General features: G+C 40.9%; 1 protein-coding gene across 1 annotated transcript in view; it reads left to right on the top strand.

The window, feature by feature from the left end:
* Positions 1-18,962, top strand: part of CHSY3 (chondroitin sulfate synthase 3) — a 235,734-nt gene that overhangs the window by 164,557 nt on the left and 52,215 nt on the right. The gene's annotated exons all lie outside the window — the stretch shown is intronic.

Consider the following 18,962-nt stretch of genomic DNA (forward strand, 5'->3'; position numbering starts at 1 on the left):
ATTTAATCAAACATGAATTGTAAGAGGATTCCATTTCATTCGTGGTATGAGAAGGCAGTGCTTACCTTCACAATGGCATAAGCGAGTGCATTGCCCCGTCGGCAATGTTCCTGCTTCTGAAAGATTTAAAGGCTTGACCTGACCACTGAATCCTTTCTCAGCGTTTTGGGCATGTCATCTCCTCGGAGTGAGTTGCACGGGAACAGAGGCTCAGGGCACAACAGAAACTTTCAGCAGACGACGCTTTATTAGTTACACAGCACAGAGGATCCGAAAGAGCAAGGGAAGGGGCCCCACCGTCACCGGGCTGCCAGGGGCGGGGACACAGCGGCTCTGCTGGGGTCGGTGGACAGCTGCGTGGCGCGCCCACCTCGCAGCAGAGAACCCCACCCGTACTGGCTGAGCGTGTGTTTTCGGCCCTGCGGGAGGGAGCCCCCCGCTGAGAATTCCTGTTTTGATGAACATCTGCAAGCTGCTTGTCCAGGGTCTGGCAGGGTCTTTTTACTAGAAGTAACATCTCCCCCAGGCACAAGCGAAGGGGATTGGGGGCGGGGGGTAGGCAAGACCTGGGAGGTGGCTGCTTACTCCCGTGTCCATAACTTCCCCAGCCACCCCCAGGGGCATTGGAGAATCCGCGCCCCGGGGGCGGGTCTCTGACTCAGCGCTGTCTTCTCAGTGCCGCTTGCTGTTTGAAGCACTGGGATAAGCACAGGGCACTAATCAGATCAAGGCCCTGCCTTCAGGTAGCTTTTATTCTACTGTAGGGAGGCAGGCAGTAAATCCACAAACACTCGGCTGTGTTTCAGGAAGTGTTACCATCCTATGCAGGAAGATAAAGTGGGATAGGAGGGAGAACAGAACTGTTGATGGGAACAGTTAAACACACTTTAACCCGTCCCTGATATGACCTAGCATTATTTATTATAGATATTCATAATTGTATGGCCCGTTGCTTTAATGCTGTTTGTCATTTACTCTTCTGTCCCTGAATGCACATTTATTATTTCAGCTGCCACCTTTTTATAGGAGTAGTGATACTTGCGTCCAGCTCCACCATCTCCTACTTGCAAGGGCAAGGAAACCTGAAAGTTAGCCTGTTAGAAAAGTTACTTCAATTAAGAATCAATCCAGCTCTTCATGAATGCTGTGGCAGGTTCTTAATTTTAGTACAAGCAGATTTTTGTGGCATATGTTCTTGAATTTCAGTGAACTTTTTTTGGTTATACTTTGAAGACTTGAGATTGAATGACTTGATTAATTCTGATTTTCTCCCCGTAAGGGTCTATTTCTGGCTTTACTCCTGATTCACTGAAGGATCTTTGGTCATTTACTAAAGCAGTGTGCGACTAAGGTGATTAATATGATAACAAAACAGTGATCAAAATCATTGATAATGATAAAAACACTGATAATGTAGTTAATTTGGAACTTCTAAAATAAAATGAATTTTATCTTTATTATTGTATTATTTGGATCGGACCCTTATTTATTTATTTATTTTTTACTTTCATTTGTTAAAACAGAGACAAAATTTCCTAGAATTGTGGTTTTGTCATCCAAGTATTGTGTAAAGGATAAATTCTTCTGACCTCCTCCACAATGTTACTGCAGCTAATATTAGTAATAGTAACACAGTGTCCCCTAACTCAGCAAAACGGGTATTATGTATTTGAAAAGGAAGGTGACTTCCTCTGCGTCCCTTTTACTGAATAATTAAGCTTTCCTCAGAGAGCTACTATATATCTATGTAAAAAAATGATACTGCTATTGCAATAAGTTTTAAAATGATGGGTTTTTCCTGCTTTGCATACACATAAACGCACAGCCAAGCACGTGTAAACACGCTCACCCCTTTTGTCAGCTTACACAGCCCTGACTTGGTTCTTTTATGCTGTTCCACATCCCTTTGCCAACATATATTAAACAATGGCCAGGAGTCCCAATCAAAGACAAGACTGGAATAGATACAATGCAAAACCTAGTGATATTTAATCGAGTGAGTTGAATTTAATCATAAGGTCGAATTATTGGTGCTCTGTTTGCAAAGCAGCCACTACCCACCCCACTTCTCCCCTCAATTACCCAAGTCAATTGCTTATTTAATTCTTCTCTCCTCTGGCTGAATTCCTTTCTCCAGAAGCAGAATAGCCATTGGGTTATCTTTTTGTCAATATTCAGCATACTCTTCCAGAAGGCTTTTAGAATCCTTTAGTACATTACAATGAGATTTTTTTTTAATGATCAAAACAATTCATCGTCTAACTACAAGCATAGAAACTGACAATTGCATAATTCTTTGTAATTTATAATGGACTTTCGGATATACTCTTTGCTGTTTTAATTTAGATTTTCTCAAGAGCCTTGCGAAGTAGGTCAGGCAAGATTTATTATTCCAGTCTGATTTTGTAATGTATGCACTCTAGTTGATGGCAATTTAACTTTAAAGGGCAAAAATGTTTTAATAATGAAAATACGTACAAATATATAAATTTAAATGTGTTAGTAATGTGTTTGAAGTAATCTGTAGACTGCATGTCCATACGGGCATTTCTATGCAGAATTCTACAGAACTTTTAAAAAACAATTGTCCTCTTAGATTAGTGTTCTATATCATGTTTATATATTAATGTGTATATTATATGTTATACGTTGTATGGGGGAAGCCAGAGTCTGTAAATTGCACTTTAATATAAATAACTTTCATTTGGCTAATTTACCTAAAGTGGTTACTTCCCTTCCCCTTAGATTGAAGTTTTGTTCTCTGAGAAATAACACTGGCAGTCAGTGTTTCATAGAATGATCCAAAAATGTTAAACTAACAATTAATTTAGGTTTCAGTGCATTATAAAAGTGATATTGTCATAAAACTCAATAATATATAGGAAATGTATTAGAATGCGTAGAATATGTATTTATTTTTTGAGGTTGTGATAGGGTTCCTGTGAGATTTGATCACAGATGAGATTGTATTTATTGGACTTGCCTTGTAAATGTGCCAAAGCTTTTCCAACTTTTAATAAATGATTACATTGATGAACTGATGGTTAGGCTTTTCATCAGAACCCTCCTTGCTATATTATTAGCTCAGAAATGGGTTCACAAATACAGACGGTCAATAGTCATTTTATCCACAGATATATTGAAAAGTTTATTGACACAGTAACATCTAGAAAGCATCCAGCGCAGTTTCCGATATATGGCATCTAGTCAATGCAGGATAAATATTAGTATTTCATATTAATGTTTATACTAGAAAAGGAATTAATCTCAGGCATGAGCACTACTCATTTGACTGTATTTTAACCTTTAGGTTTCTTGGGCAGAAAGAAGGTTGCAATCTACTGCAGTCATATTCTGTAACTTACTTTAACAGTCACATAGCGGGAGTGCTGTAAAAAGAAAATAAAATAAAAGTTCTAGTGGAAATAGACATTGCTTTGTGAATTGGGACACAAGTTCAAGCAACTTTAAAACTACTGGCCTATTCTTATGCAAACGCGAACTCACTATAACTCGGGTATCTACGTTGCTTATTAAAAGTGTGTCTTTAGTCTTTGCTTAGAAGTATAAACATCATTTTAAATTTCGAGGATTTTCTTTAACATTTTCACCAGTGAAGCCTGGATTTCATATTATGTACTGCATTTCCACTAGGGGGTGATCTCCTATTGAAAGTCATGTAGAGAAGGTTTGCAAACACTGTGGCCCTACCAATACAAAATGGAAATTCTTGGTGGATTATAAAGACCTCTGCTAAATTGTTTTAAATAGAAGTATGAGAAAATAAAATTAATATCTTTGGAACTGGCCCTAACAAGGAGAACCCCCAAATCTTTATTATACATCTACAAAACACAAAATGGTGAGAATCAGAGGTAAATAATGATGGTTCAGCATTCTTTTCAGAATTTCCAAATTTCAAGAGGTCAAGGTTATTTTCATCTACATAGAATATAAGACGTGTGTCTATCTTTCACCTATGTTTCTTGTTGAAATGATAGAGTTTCCTATTTTGGAGAGAGTCATTTTCTTTTTTTAATTTTTAACATAATAGTGTGCAGAATACTGGAAAATATTGGGTGGAAATTTGAGAAGAGGGTGGGGTCTGAGAATTAGGGAGGGCCCACTCTGAGTTGGTCACTACTTTAGCCAGATTTCATGCATCATCTCATTTAGTCTCCACAATCCTCTTGTTGTTTAACCTCTAAGTTACTTGAAAACTTGATAAAACTCCAAGAGGAGAGGTGGGCTGAAGGTGGGCTATGAGGAATGGGAGGGGTAGACAATGGAAGATTAAAAATTACTTGGCAAACTGTCGCTTGCAGTTTACTAAAGAAAGAGGCTTGTGAGTTATGAAATTAGAGATATCAAATAACTAGTGCCTATTTTGATTTACAAAATACTGGAAGATTATGGATATAAATAACAAACCTGGATGTATCTGAATTTTTTTCCCTGGGATTTGTCCAAAAGGAATGCCCTCGAACCTTGCTTTTATAGTGACTTCAGAAATGAGCTCTGGCTTCTCTTGAGCATGGGTTTTATGTAGTCAGCATATTGTTATTCATTTAATTTCCTGTGAGTAATTTGCCCTTATTCAAAATTACCACCCTGAAGCCTTGCATTTCAAATGCAGTGGATGCCTAAGTCGATTAAGAAAAACATGTATCTCCATCTGATCTTTCTTTGTGTTGCTGCCATGTCCATAATAACATATTTGGAGGGAGCAGCTCGGGACAACTACTGCTTCTCTAGCACTTGCAGTTCATAAGAAATATCTTCTAACATTTATCAAGAGAGAGCCCAGGTAAACTACAACCTAATCTGTGGCTTTCATTTTGCCTGAAGGGTTTTCTCCTGACAATAGGGAAGCCCAGATCTCAGAAGAATTGTCTGGAGGCTTAAGGAGATAAACTTTATAGTAGAGATTTACATGGGTTTTATTCCTAATTTAGGTGTAAAATGCATTCAACTTAATTTCTGTTTCATATAAGAAGCACATAGAATATGGATGATGACATGTAATACTTGGTTCTTTACGTTTCATTAACCTGGGGATTTATTAAATAAATAAATAAAAAACCTGGAGCATTATAAGAGAACTTTAAAATCTGTGTGCAGTATATACTTGATCTTCTCAAAAGGTATATGCGATTCTTTAGAAACCTCCAGGTTTGGGAGAGTGAAACTGCATAGCCTTCTGCTTTTGTTAGGAAAATTGAATTGCATTTTTGTCGTGAGTGGTTTGCTCTTACCATATCCACTTTGCTGGCATTTTATTTCTCACGTGGTGGCTGTTCTTCATGCATGCGCCTCGGTGATTTTTACCATTGGCAAAGTGCTGTGTTGCAGTTTGGAAGACGGCTGCCTCGTGGGTTAGGCTCACTCACTACCAGCTCAGCAGCTCTAATCCAATTCACCAAACCCACATCATGAATCCTTCAAACCTGTGCTTCAGTAAAACACAGATCCCTATAGCCATGCACCTTCAGGATAAAAAAACACTTCCCAGCATTAAATCCTCAAATGCCAAGAATCTGTGCCACTGTTGACACTGTTGTTTTCAACGGTATTGGCAGGACCAAAGGAGCTCATCTTCCATCACTCAGTTGATTAAAATTCTATACATATCAAAAGTGGATTGCTTGAAAGTATACGTCTTATAACCCTAGATATATATGGCTCATTTTAAACTGAGTCCTCCGATATTTCAAAATACAGCTGTTAAGTTTGTGAGCACAAGATGCAATCAGCGCAAATGGTTTAAAAGCTCTGTATATAACAGTTTCCAAATGGAAAGATTGCCTCTATTCAGTTTTGCTCCTTTTAATGCAAGATTCTTCATGTCAGCTAACACAGGATCCCAAATACTGTATTCTAGAAATATACTCTTTGTTTATAGGCAATAGTTTCCAATCCTGGCTGAATGTTAGAATTAACTGGGGGACTTTTAAAGTACTCTAATGCCTGGGCTCCAATCTAGATCAAATAAATCAAAATCATGACATCAATAATTTTTAAAAAGCTTCCCAGGTGATAATAATATTCAGTCAAGATTGGAAACAGCAGGTTAAAGTAGTTTCTTCCAGCCACCTGGAAATAAAAGTCTGGCAGAGTATGACAGGTGCGAGAAGTTGATTTGAGTAAAGTATAACAGATGCAACTGATTTTACACACTTTATTTTAACAGGCACATATAGCTGATTTACTAGATGATGGGCATGGATTTAAGTGGTTGACTCATTTAACCCCCGTGCCAATTTTACGAGGTCAGAACCAATATTCCCATATACAGATGAGAAAATTGAATTAAACAATTTCCATAATTGTTACTCCACTGAGCTGGGACTGACCTTGGCTTCTGAATTTATGTTCCAGTCCAGTGGTTCCCTAAGTATGGTCCGGGAATCAGCAGCATAAGTCTCAAGTGGGAATTTATTAGAAATGCACATTCCCAGGCCCCATCCCTAGGCCTCGGGGAAAGTTCAGCCAACCAGGGGTGAAGCTTGATAATGTGCATTTCTAAATTTTCAGATGATTATGCTGGTGGTGGGCCAGTGCTCACTGGAGAATCACGTCCCTTTTATGCTACCCTACCTGTCTAAATTGCACAGCAGGCTTTATTGTGTTGTGCTACTCTCCACTGTAATTTTTTTTTTAATTGCAAGAACAATGTCAGTGCCAAAGCCCCAATTCTTGGGAAACGTAATTTTGTTTTTTTATTACTGAAAGTCACGTTTGTTTTTTGGAGAGGCATGCGCTGTCATTGTTTGGGGTTGGTAAATCCCTTTGTCAATTACACAAGCTGCCACTGACTGCCTAACTCCAAAGTTCATGATCAGAGATTGAGAAAGTGAACTTAAACCACAGAAAAGGGACTGTAGGTATGGAGTATCCTCATTTCATTATTCCTTCGACCACAATCCATCTCAGTCCCCTTCTAGCTCTTCGTTCTGTGTTGCTCTTCCTCCATTTTTCTTTGACTCAGTTGCACAATGCTTGGCAGTATAATGCAGAAAATTACATGATGGAGTCATTTTTGGCTGATAATTGGAGGTAATTGAAAGTCTCTTTTTAAGCAAATAGTATTAAGCTTTTATTTTGTGAAACTGTCTTGAAACGAGAGCTACATTATACTTGGAATTCAGTAATCACGAGTCATGCCGTAAAAGTGATATAAGTATAATATGAGAGAGAGAGAATTTCCGGTAGGAACATGAGATTGATTTTCAGCTAATGATCATAGCAGGGAAGATAGCACATGATAAATTCATAGGTTATATTTCTGGTAATATTTCAGCTCCCAAATCTCAATGCTTGTGTAAATCATGCGCAATGTCCCAATGTATTTTGTCAGAGCTTAGATCTTTAGTTTACCATTTGTCAGATACAAGTGTGAATTTCAGTCTCTTGGAAGAGTCACAGTATTGTGTGCGTCGTGATTGCTTAGCTGATAAATGTCACAATATGGATTTAAACCCAGAAGCAAAATAGAGCTATTAAAAGAATAATTTCAATCCTTTGAACATTATTTTCAAATAGTGTTTTCGTTTAGAAATAGTAATCCAGATTAAAAAAAAAAATACAAGCCTAGCAGTTAGGAACCAGGATATAGTTTTCTTCCGTGACCTGGCACGGAGAGGGCATCCAGTGCGCTGGGTTTCCGTGCACCATCTCTTTGTCTGGCTTCATCTCTCCATTTGCAGTTTTCAGCCTGATGCATCCCAGGAGTGGCGAGAGAGACAGACGTACGGCAGAGGCCACGCCATCCTGAGTATTTTCCACTATCCATATCCATCGCCGAATGGAACTATTTCCTATAAAAACTGTTGCCTCCAAAAATAGTGCTGTGATGCAGGGAAGTGCTGAAAGTGCTATTCAAGTCAACGCGAATTAGATCTAAAATTCTTGAACGTCTCCTCTTTCGTCATTGCCACCATGAAAACTGCACTTTGTTTTTGGGTGAGGGGGAATGAACTACCCCTGCTGTTTCGTACCCAGTCGTTTTGCGGGACTAGTTTTGGTTCATGTTCTTTCTCTTCATTGTCGCCAGAAGTGATTTGCCCGAAGCAGAATAAGCCAACATTATCCCTGAGGGTTTGAAAACCTCGGATAATGGTTTTATCCCAAATGAAGCTATAGAACCTTGTTGCTGTTCGATTTGTGGGCTCTTGAACTTGGTTTATAAGGACAGTAACACAGCTTGAAGCCTGGAGAGGTCACCAACTAGAGAATTATGAATGAAGTTGTTCATGTGATGGGGCTTGATGCAGAAGAGAAGGCGTGGGGAGGACTCATGGTAATGAGCGAGACAGTTCAGGCTTGTTGGAAGTCGCTCTTCCTCTGGCCTCATAACAGCCCACATTTCCTAAGTAAAATTAAAAATGTGGACAGATAGGACATTTTAATCTCTGCAAACTGAGAATAATGACAGTATCCGCCTTATGGGGGTGTTGCAAGGTTTAATGAGTTAATATTTGTAAAGGGCTTGGAACAGTCTCTAGTATGCAGTGCCATGTATAATGAACTAAATACATAAATGATAAACAAATAATGACTTAACCGGAAGGAGATTCATTTGAAAACTGCCTCATGCGATGTTCCTAAAGCAAAACGCTTCATTCTCTAAATCGTCCTTGCTATTTTCAAAAGAGCTGCAAGTACTCTTCAGATGGCCTCCCTTTCTAGCTGTCCCTTTAGGGTATCATCCAGCAGTCTCAGGCTAAGCTGTATGAGTCTCTTGCTCGCTTCCCCTGTCCCTGTTTGTGGTACCTGCTTGAAGTCTGTTGCCTGCAGGCATATCTGTCCTTGGCTGATTCTCGAAGATGCCACTCTAATCTTGAATCGTTCTCACACAGTTAGTCCCAGTGCTGTAAGTATCGGTGAGTTCTCTAGCCATCACTTTGGAATTTGTAGCTGAGATGTGTTAAAGTCCAAACAAACAAGCATTTTCTGTATGGTATGATCACAACTACCCAAAACAGCATGTATAGAAAAATAATTAAATACATATTTTAAGGATGTCTCTTTTAGATTAGTTGATTTTTTCCTACTTTTTGCAAATCTTCCACAATAAGATTGAAAAGTTTTGATAAGAATAGTTGCAGAGAGGATTTTCTTTTTCGGATTTCATCCTTCTGCTCCCATGAGCTTCTTACTTCAAAAAGAAGAGTTTTGGGTGTTTTGTTTTTTTTCTCTCCCCATGTCTTTGTATCTATAAATCATTTTGTGAGTGAATAATCAAGTTCGATGTCTTGATGGTAATAGCCCTAAATTGCAATTAGACTGTAAAAATCAGTTCAAAGCAATGCATGGATTTTGCAGTTTCTCAGTTTCCATCGGCTCTCCCTGTTGTCAACATTTTCTAACATTTTTCTCTTATTTTTATGTCTCCAGTTTCATCACAGTTGAGAATTCTCTCCTACTTAAAATTGTCCTCATAGATGATCATTCTAATAGAGTTAGAAATTGACACTTTGCTTTTTTTAATCCTATTTACTGAACCAATGATTTGGTTTTTCTTTGTTTCTGCATCTTCACAAGACCTCCTGTCCAGATGTGTACACATGGCACTAATTCAGAGCCCAGTTACCCACCTCTCCATGAGTTATTGTAGCTTACTTCTTGCCTGTGTCCAGCTGAATTAGTGAACTTCAAACACCTAAGAACGGAGCATATGCAATCATGAGTGCTATGTCATCTCTCATCCTAGCTCGGTCATGTTAGCCTGATGATGCTATGGCCACTCATCCTCTTTCCCAGCTTTCTCCCACCGCTGATCACGCAAGAGGTTGCCGCTTCCTGTCTAGGGGAGGCTTTTAATCCTCAATTAATTATCTAGCCCGTCGTGACCCAGCTCAAGTGCATTAGAGCCCCACCTTCTTTTCCAGAATCTCCCTGGATAGACCCTCATTTGTCTTCTGGAATTATTTCTGAAAATCCTTTACGGGAAGTTTTAAGCGGCTTGACCCAAATAGCAGCAACATCTTTTGCAACAGTAGAAAGAGGAGGGTTAGCCTCCCACGGCTTAAGCAATCATACTAATTAGCGTGGCATAGTTCACAGATGTGGTGAGGATAGAGCGCTAATTGTAATGTTCCCTCTTCGGTGCGATCCAGGCTATAAATGCCATCTTCTAGATCAGGGTAAGCCCATGGTTTAAATATGTTATTGAAATCAGTTTTGTAATGTTTTAAGGTCTGGATATTTAAGTCTTCTGGCAGTTTTATGCAAGAAATCATATGACTCAAATAGTAGGAAGATTCTTGGGAGGTGTTTGTCCTGTCGCTTTGACAGTTTGAACAAGAAGCTAAACTGGCACGTGCTTTTATTTCTCCCTGATGGTAATGGTCCCCAAGATGAATTATTCCACCTCTGTTCACATTTAGCTGATGCCAAGTGGAATGATTCTCCCTGGTTTCATTAGTTCATGGCTCCACCTAAAATGGGGAGTTCACTACTTTTATGGATCTCCTGAGATCACACAGAGCTCATCTGCATGCTGCTGGCACAATCACAGGCCTTGAAGGCAGCCCCAGGAAGTGAAGGTCAGATAATGCATCGTGACTGTCCAAGCCAACCTTATTTAGGAGTTGTTCTCCTGAGAAAGTTCAGCTGGCAGTTTACTAAGAGACTTGACTTACCTGCCCCAAGTGAAGATCACCTTTCAGCTTTAGCTGAAGTGGTTCGGGTTTTTAAGAAGTTATTGCAATAAAAACAGAACTCTTGATTGATAATTGTTTCAGTATTGCAACCTGTATGGAAAATATGACCTCATTTCTTTGGAGGCAGATGGGTATGAGTTTGACCACCTCTGGTGTGGAAGGAGGAGAGAGTTGAGTTGGAAATGGAGGCCATCTAATTTTTCTTGGATTGTTTCACTCCACTGCCTAGCAATCTTCATCACTCAAGTTGAGTTGGATGGGAGCATCCCAAGGAGAACACAGAAACCTACCCCAGTGGTAGGATGGAGAAAGAATGAGAAGCCTGTCTTGGTACTTGGAGAGTCTGGGGGCCCTGTGGTGATGGCTGAAGTGCAAGGAATGGGTGGGAGGGAAAGAGCGATGGTGCCAGTGTGCCACAGAGCGCAGAGGAGCGTAGAGAATATGCCATACATTAGTAATCGCTACACGAAGGAACCATGCATTTGTGGAGTTTGGGTGGCAGAAAGAATATTGGAAACAGTGACTTCCAAACCATTTAGTTCATAGTCATTGAAACTGAAGCACAAATAAATCCCCTCCAGACACCAAGGCTGGATAGAGCAGCGCTGTGAATAAAAGCCTTATCTTCTGATTCTAGTTCAGTGCTTTTCCTTCTGTGTCTTTTGTAGCTTTTGTTGAATACATTGCATCAGTAGTTCTCTAGGAAGCTGCTTTGTTTCCCTAGCTTTCTGTTTCCTTCACAAACAAGTCATCTTAGTTTACAGCAAAGCACAGTTTTAATTTTCTCTTCATATTATGTATGAGACAACAAAAGCTTATGAAAATAATTGTCTTCATCAACGTCACCACCAAGTCTCTTGTAAATGAAAGATGTTCAACAACCCATCAAATACCAAACATGCATGCGTCTGTTGACTGCTTTGCTTTCCAGATCATTTTACTTGGTGCTCAGGATGACTGTGGCATTTCCATAAAATCCTCAACACCAATAACTGATATTTTATCTTTGCTTTCAATGTTTATAAGTAATGGTGTTTATGGTGTTTTAAATGTACATAGCCTTGCCAAAGCAATCAGAATTTGCCAAATTGTTTTATTTGAGAAACCAGGTTATTCTAAGAAACAAGAGACTGTCCATCCAGGATTCCTGTGCTCAAAGTGATCCACATTGACCCAAGACCATTTCTCTGTATATCAAAGGGATGAATTGGAGCATGTGCTGCAAAGTAGGATACTTTTCAGCAGTATTTTTACAAATTACCATCGATTTCCTTTCTCCACATGTAACCTTAAAATGAAGAATTGTGCCTCTTCTTTTAATGGGGGTGAAATTTTCTTCCCTAAATTACGCTGGGTAAAGCACTTTACTAAAGTGATTCTATAGCTAAGTACCCATGAAATAGGAGTGCTGCGATGCTTTTGTATTCCAGGTGTGTCATTAGCAAAGGCTACAGTAAGGAGGAGCCTGCCAAATTCCCCTTCTTCATTCACACGTGGAAGGGAGAAAGGATAGTGATAACTGGGGAGAAAAGACAAAGAAAAAGAATAAGCCCACTGCCAGCTTTATGTCCGTCATCTCACTCACTGTCCCTATGACCAGGGGCAGGGCACATAATTTGTCTTTCACACTGGGACAGGTCTTACAATGAAAGGGAAGAGACACTGCCAATAATTATTCAGGGACAACTGACATGAACAAGGACTCTCCTGGGTAATAGGGTCATCCTGCTATTGACCCTTAGACAAAGGAGTTACAGGCAGGAAAAGTGAGGGCAGTAAGGTCATTTGCTCAAGGACATATTCAGAAAGTGGAACATCTAGGACTCCAACTCAGGACTGTCTGACTCTGAAAGGGGTGTTTCTTCCTTTATATTTTTCTTCCCAACAGCTCAGCAGTGCCCAAACTATCTGTGGTCACGATTGCAGGAGTAAGAGTAAGTGGGAAAACGGAGCTGTGCTCAGCACCCCAACTATTTCTCCATGCAGTTGGTTGATTCATTATGCGGGTGCTTAGCGTGAAGAATTTCAAGGATTTCCTTTGAAATTCTCCTATAGCTTGGTCAGATGTCCTCTCCTGCCTGGAGTAATATCCACTCTTGAGTTTCCATCTTTATTCCAAGCTTTGCTTGACACCTTCAACCTGATATTCCCAGCTAGAGGGGTTATCTTCTCCCTGGAGAGGCTCCTTGCTCACTCTTCACTCACCAGCATGTATTTTCCTAAATTAGACACCTCGGCTCCATCCCTCTCCTCCCCCACCAGTCCATCCCTAAGGAGCAGCTTCCCCTTGCTCCTTGGTGCCCTTCTCCTCCTCCAGGGTCTCACCATCTCTTTTCTATGGAGTTATGGGGACTTTCCTCAACTATTCCATCCACGTATTTCTTGTCTTACTGATGATATCTTCAACACTACTACCAGGGCAATCCTCCTGAAAAGCAAACCTGAATATAGCACAACTTTATTCCTAGGAGGAGCCTGCCAAATTCCCCTTCTTCACTGTCTGTTACCTGTAAAGCACAATTTAGACTCTCCAGTGTAAGTTCCTTCAGGAAAATATAAATACATACTCTCTCTTTCATGCAAGCTGTCTGTCTCTCTCACTCTTACCTTGAAGGTAATTAGAGGGGGGCTCTAGAGGTCCGAGTCCTGGCAGCAGGGAGGACTATCTGTAACCTGCTGTCGACAGCATCTCAATGAGGTTGGCAGACCTCGGAGGGGATGGTGGTTTGAGCCCCAGAGGACACATTCCCAGCCCCACTCGAGGCTGTCCTGCAGCCCAGGCACGGAGCACAGAGCTACCGGACTTCAAAGAGACCATGCGTTTTCAGCCCCAGTGAACTGTGAGTGGAGCTCGTTCTCCAGTTTGATGTCATTTAAGGAGAAGGGCCCATATCTGGTATATGGTTTATGGGCAGTGCATTCAGACTGGGGTTTGGAAACAAGATTACTTGCACTTAAAGAAAATAAAAGTGGGAATTTCTTGTGAGAGAAAAAAAAGAGAGATGTATATTCACCCAAAATGTTTTGGTGTCTCCGGGCCTCGCTTCCCTCAGCTTCACAGCTCACAAACCCAGCTTGTGGATACCGCACAAAAGGCCGAATGGGAGGCGCGAAAGTGAGCAGATGAGGTGAGGCGATCCCAGTCCTTTCATAGATTAAAAACCATTCGTATCTGTTACTTGGCAAAATAAAGGCATGAGCGAATATGTTGATAAGTGAGTGAATAACTGTGACTGTCTCGGAGGCACAGCGTGCAGTTGTGCTGGTTGTGTGGGGCACAAGCACTCAGAGTCTCGTGCTGCAAGCTGGCCCTCATGCCGCTCTCCAAAGCCCTGCATGCAGCTCTTGCTGGGACTGCCTGGGAGAAGAGGCGCCTTTTTCTGATTTGCACAGAAGTTCCTGCACTTGTCGAGCCCTGGGTCCAGAGGGCTTAGTTCAGCTGGAAAGCAGCACCTGTGAAAACTGTGTAGAACTGCTGTGTTTGGGCTGGCTGTGACCCTGCGCTGCTTCCTCTTTGATGAACTGCGCGGTGCTCTGGGGAAGAGCCGGGTCTCCCAGTGCTTTTGCAACTTTAATGTGCATATGAGTCACCTGGGGGGCCGGTTAAACTGCAGGTGCAGATTCAGCGGGTCCTCGGCTGCTGCAGCTGATTGGGGCCACACTTTGAGTGGCAAGATCCTTAAGTCTACTCGTGTGCTTAGAGATAGCAGGGGCTCCATGAATTTTGACTGGATGGGTAAACGATGGGACGGGAAGGGAGGGGGGCAGAGAAAGAAGGATTGAAACCATATTTCATACATACCAGGGACCTATGGATCCTTTTTCTCATGTACTGAGAGAAAATGCACCAAGTAAAGGTAAAATGCAGAGGGGACCTGTGTGAATTTTCCCATAGGTGAATGTTCTTGACAATTTGGGTCCAGAGTAGAAAGCTCTTAGAGGAGCACTCTGCAGTTTCCCCCAGTATCTCTCTGTGGCCCCAACAATAAAGCATGGCCTCCAAGGAATACAGACCCATACAAGGAACTTATCCTACGTGCAGTAACCACAGAGTCATATTTGTGTTCTGTGACGTTATGTCATTTTCTATTAGAACAGTAATCTTGTTGAGTAGACTTGAAACCGTTCATTTCTATTTCTTTGCTGAGACCTCAGAAATAAAGAGGAGCCCATACTTTATCATTGGTAATGGACAAGCTCTAAGGATGATTGTAGGATTGCTTCGCTGGGCCACACCTGTCTCCAAACTGCTTATCTCATTTTTAAAAAGTAAGTGAGGCTGCCGATAGGGATAAGGCTGGGCATGATGGAGCCATGAGTGGGCTGAAAGCAGGAGAGATGGGCTGTCTCGTGGCTGAGAGGCTCTAGGGGAGTTTCTCTGGGCCTCAGTTCCTTAAACTATACCATTCAATAACCCAACACACGTTATGGGTTGGTTACCGCCTTCCTGGGTGGTATATGTAAACACATTGAACTAGGTCACCCCCATCTCTTTTTTCAGTCTGAAAGTCAGTAATATTTGTGAATTGTCAAACTCGACCTAAATACATGACTAAACAAGTAAATGAGAAAGTAAAAAAGTTATACAAAGAATTGGTCTTTGGTATCAGATTTAGGCACTCTGCAATTTGTTGCTCTTTGTGTTGTTTTCCCCTCTCTCTATAAATAGTAGACTACATTTCTTCTGGAGATAAATTAGATCTTCTTTCAGATTTTAAGATAAGAACTTGGGCAAAGCAAGGATTTTCTAATCTGAGCAAAACCTGCTGCTTTGTGTGGCTCTGTACTGCTTGCTGATAGCATCATTTGACACTTAGGCTTTTTCTTGAAACCTCTTGGAAAGAAAAAATGTGCATTTTTCTTCCATAAAAGCCTGTGGTAGGTAGCACAAAAGCTGCACTCAGTTTTCTAACAACTCCGCCTTGAAAATATTTGCCGGTTTTCAGAGAGGAATTCAGGCAGGTTCAGAGTCATGGAAACGCAATGACAATGTTTGCTGTCAGGGGAAGTGCTAAGTCACTTCCAAAACTGAGGTGTGTTTCCCAGACAAACTGGTCATATTTTGCTTGCCCAAGTATTTAATAATCAAAGAAAAATGATTATTGCCAACCAGGAATAAAAATTGCTAAGATACCTTGTTTGCCTTTCATATCATTTGTGAATGCTCTTTCATGCCAGCATATATTATGGACCATGTTATAACCTGAGAAAATTGCTCACTTAGGGAGTGCATTTCTGATATTTGTTTTGTTCTCATTTCAGTGGCTGAGAAAGATGATGTTGATTGATCACAAGGCAACTATTTCTGTTGTTTTTAGGAGCAATTGCACTTTAGATTTCATACACTTGGAACAGATATTCTGAAGTCCATCCCCTCTGCCTGTCCTTGGATGGTTGATGTGGGTCCTGAACCCATAAAGTGCAGGGGAAAAATGTGAGTTAGAGGCTTAGTGACAAATAGAGTCAGTAACTATATCCATTTCCATCAAATACGTATTTCTAGAAAAGATTAGTTTTCGAGTTGCCACTGGATTAAAAATGAACTTGTAATTTGAAAACATTTCTGTTGAGCCCCAAATCAAGAGACTTGCAGAAAAAGAAGATTCTAAATTTACTATTCTGAATCTAATAAAAATGCTGACTTTTTTAAAATTGTCCTAACAATTAAGGCTGTTAGGACACATCAGTTCCTGATTTTTTTCCCTTTCTCTTTCTCTCTCTCTCACACACACGTGCTCGTGTGTGCACATGCACACATGCACACATGCACAAACACACAGACACAATCACTGTCCTAAAATGTTTTGTAACACATTAGTGACAACATTAGTACAAGGAAGTAAGGATAACGTGTCCCAAGAGCTTTGGCATAACAGCCTAAAGGACAAGTGCCCAGGGTGAGCCTGGGAGGATGTATGGTAAAATAGAAGACAGGATTTTCTATAGCTTTTAAATGATGTCAGCAAGATATGCGTCCTGGTAGGGAGAGTGGTCCAGGAATCTGAATTAGCGCCGCATCCTCCAAGCCCATCTCAGCCTATGAGGTTTGACCCGGAACCCCTGCATCACTTCTGTATCATGTGCCCCCAAATCCTCTCCGTGGGAAAGCCCTGCTGAGAATAAGCAGTAGTAGCCTTCACCGTCATAGCCCATGAAAGAGAAAACTATTTTTGCATCTTGCTAATTTAATTGGCTAGAGAATGATTGTCATAAAAATTTGAAAGCTGTGCATATTGAACTTGTAGTCTTCAAAACCCAGCTCTTTCAGTTTGGCTCTGGAGAAGTGTGATTTCTCTCTCATGATTCTTAAGGCACCTCTCCCATTTCGCTCTCAAGGTCAGTAAAAATCCTAGCAGAGAAAATCCCTGTTAAAGAATTGATCGATCGAATCTCAAGTCATGCTTCAGTTTTCTTCTTTTTTTTTTTAACCTTCTCCCCAGAGAAACAGAGTCAGGGTTCGAGGTTGAATGCAGAGCTATAAATAATAAAATTTCAATGTAGAGACAGTTATGAACTAAATTAATGTCTAATTTAAGGTAAGAATAGCTTGTCAAAGTTTTGCCTTTCGATCCCCATTCTGATCACATGATAGTGATGAGTGCTTGATGGCAGCTTTGCTTGCCTGAGAATCTGCTGGATTGGTGGTGGCAAACCAAAAGCAAAGGAGGTGAGTGATCCCAGAGAACCGCTCTTGTGAGAGTCTGCTGTTGCAGTTTCCTTGGACAGCAACCTGGGTTTTGTATTTTATGAATTCACCCCTCGAGATTGTGCAAACAAGTCCCAGGAATGCCATCCCTCCCACCATAGAGCTAATGAAAAGGGCACAATTAATTCAAGCTTTTAAGCTGAATGCAGCTCCCCTGGTCCCAAATGCCACCCCTCACATGGTATTTTGATACATCTGATATCGGTTATTATAAGCATACTTTGGATTTAGCCTTTGCAATACCTTTTCATATGCTTTTTTTTTTTTTACTCATTGTGCTTTTATGAATGCTGTTCTAACTATTAATCACATTTTGAGGTTGCACAAGAACAGATTCATGTCTGCCTCAATTTAGTTTTCTTATTTCTTATCCTTGCAGGGTCCCTAGCACATGTTGGATACGTAATAAATATGTGGGTATTGAATTCCTGCTGAATGGCTGCTGCTGGGCTCATTAACCCCATCTGAGGAAGAAAGAGGGATGGTTTCTGCCTGATTAGGCAGAATAAGTAAAAGCGTTGGTTCTTGGGCTGTAGCTTTATGTTATCTTGCTGCTTTGCTTCCAAATCCTTCTGCAAATCCTTCTGCAATATGTTGGGTTTATGTTTATGGGCTCAGGGTGCCAACGGCCAATCAATGGCGTCACAATTATGTCCATGTTATTGGGCTGAACTTCTTCATAAGAAAAGCACTTCTCTGTCCTTTATTTCTGTAATGATAACACTGGCATGGAATTTTGTTGTAATATCTGGGGAGGCAGAGAGAGAGAGAGAGAGACAGAGAGAATGCACAAGAGCTCTAGAGAGAGAAGACATAGAGAGAGAAGAGGGTGGGGGAAGAGGGAGAGCGAAAAATGTTTTTATGATTTTCTGTTTTGCTTTGGAGGGCCAGAACTTTGAATGATTAGCCCCTGTGGATTACATTCCTTAGCATTTTTGGCCCTATAATTTAGTAGTAGTGTGTGATATAACATCCAAACAGTTCACTGTGAATAATCTAGGAATGAAAAGTGTAACCCAGGACTACAGGTTACAAAAAAATATATACCCTTTTGTCCTTGAGCTTTTTCCTTTTTTTCCCCAGAGCCTCTGCCTCTGACCTGCAGCAGCCTCAGCTGGCACTTGCTGTCCATCTCTCGCTTAGGACCTGAGCAGGTCTGTTAGGGGTTTCTGGCTTCGCTCCCACAACAGACCATCTTTCAAAGAGACAGGGAAGATGCTGGCACCTCGGAGGCAAAAACTGTAGCCCTTTTCTGTTGGTGTGCATGTGGATACTATCTGGAGATCTAATGCAGATCAAGCAGAAGCTTTGTTTGTCCAGAACGTTTTAGCAACTTGTCGTAGCCAAACAATGCCGTGGCATGAATCAGAGGGATTCACACCACATCTTCTCTTGAGCCAACCAGCATGGACGCAGCCTTTTTCTACATCTCAGCCTGTAGGAATTATACCAATAATATTAACATTTCCAAATTAAGCCCCCACTTCATGCCATACACCATGCCAGGGGCCCTCCTACATGATTTCTAATCAGCAAAACAACCCTCAAGGGAAGCATCATAGCTTCACAGGAAATCTGAAGAAAAGCAAGAA

The sequence above is a fragment of the Tamandua tetradactyla genome, chromosome 20 (genome assembly GCF_023851605.1).
Source record: "Tamandua tetradactyla isolate mTamTet1 chromosome 20, mTamTet1.pri, whole genome shotgun sequence".
Classification (NCBI taxonomy): domain Eukaryota; kingdom Metazoa; phylum Chordata; class Mammalia; order Pilosa; family Myrmecophagidae; genus Tamandua; species Tamandua tetradactyla.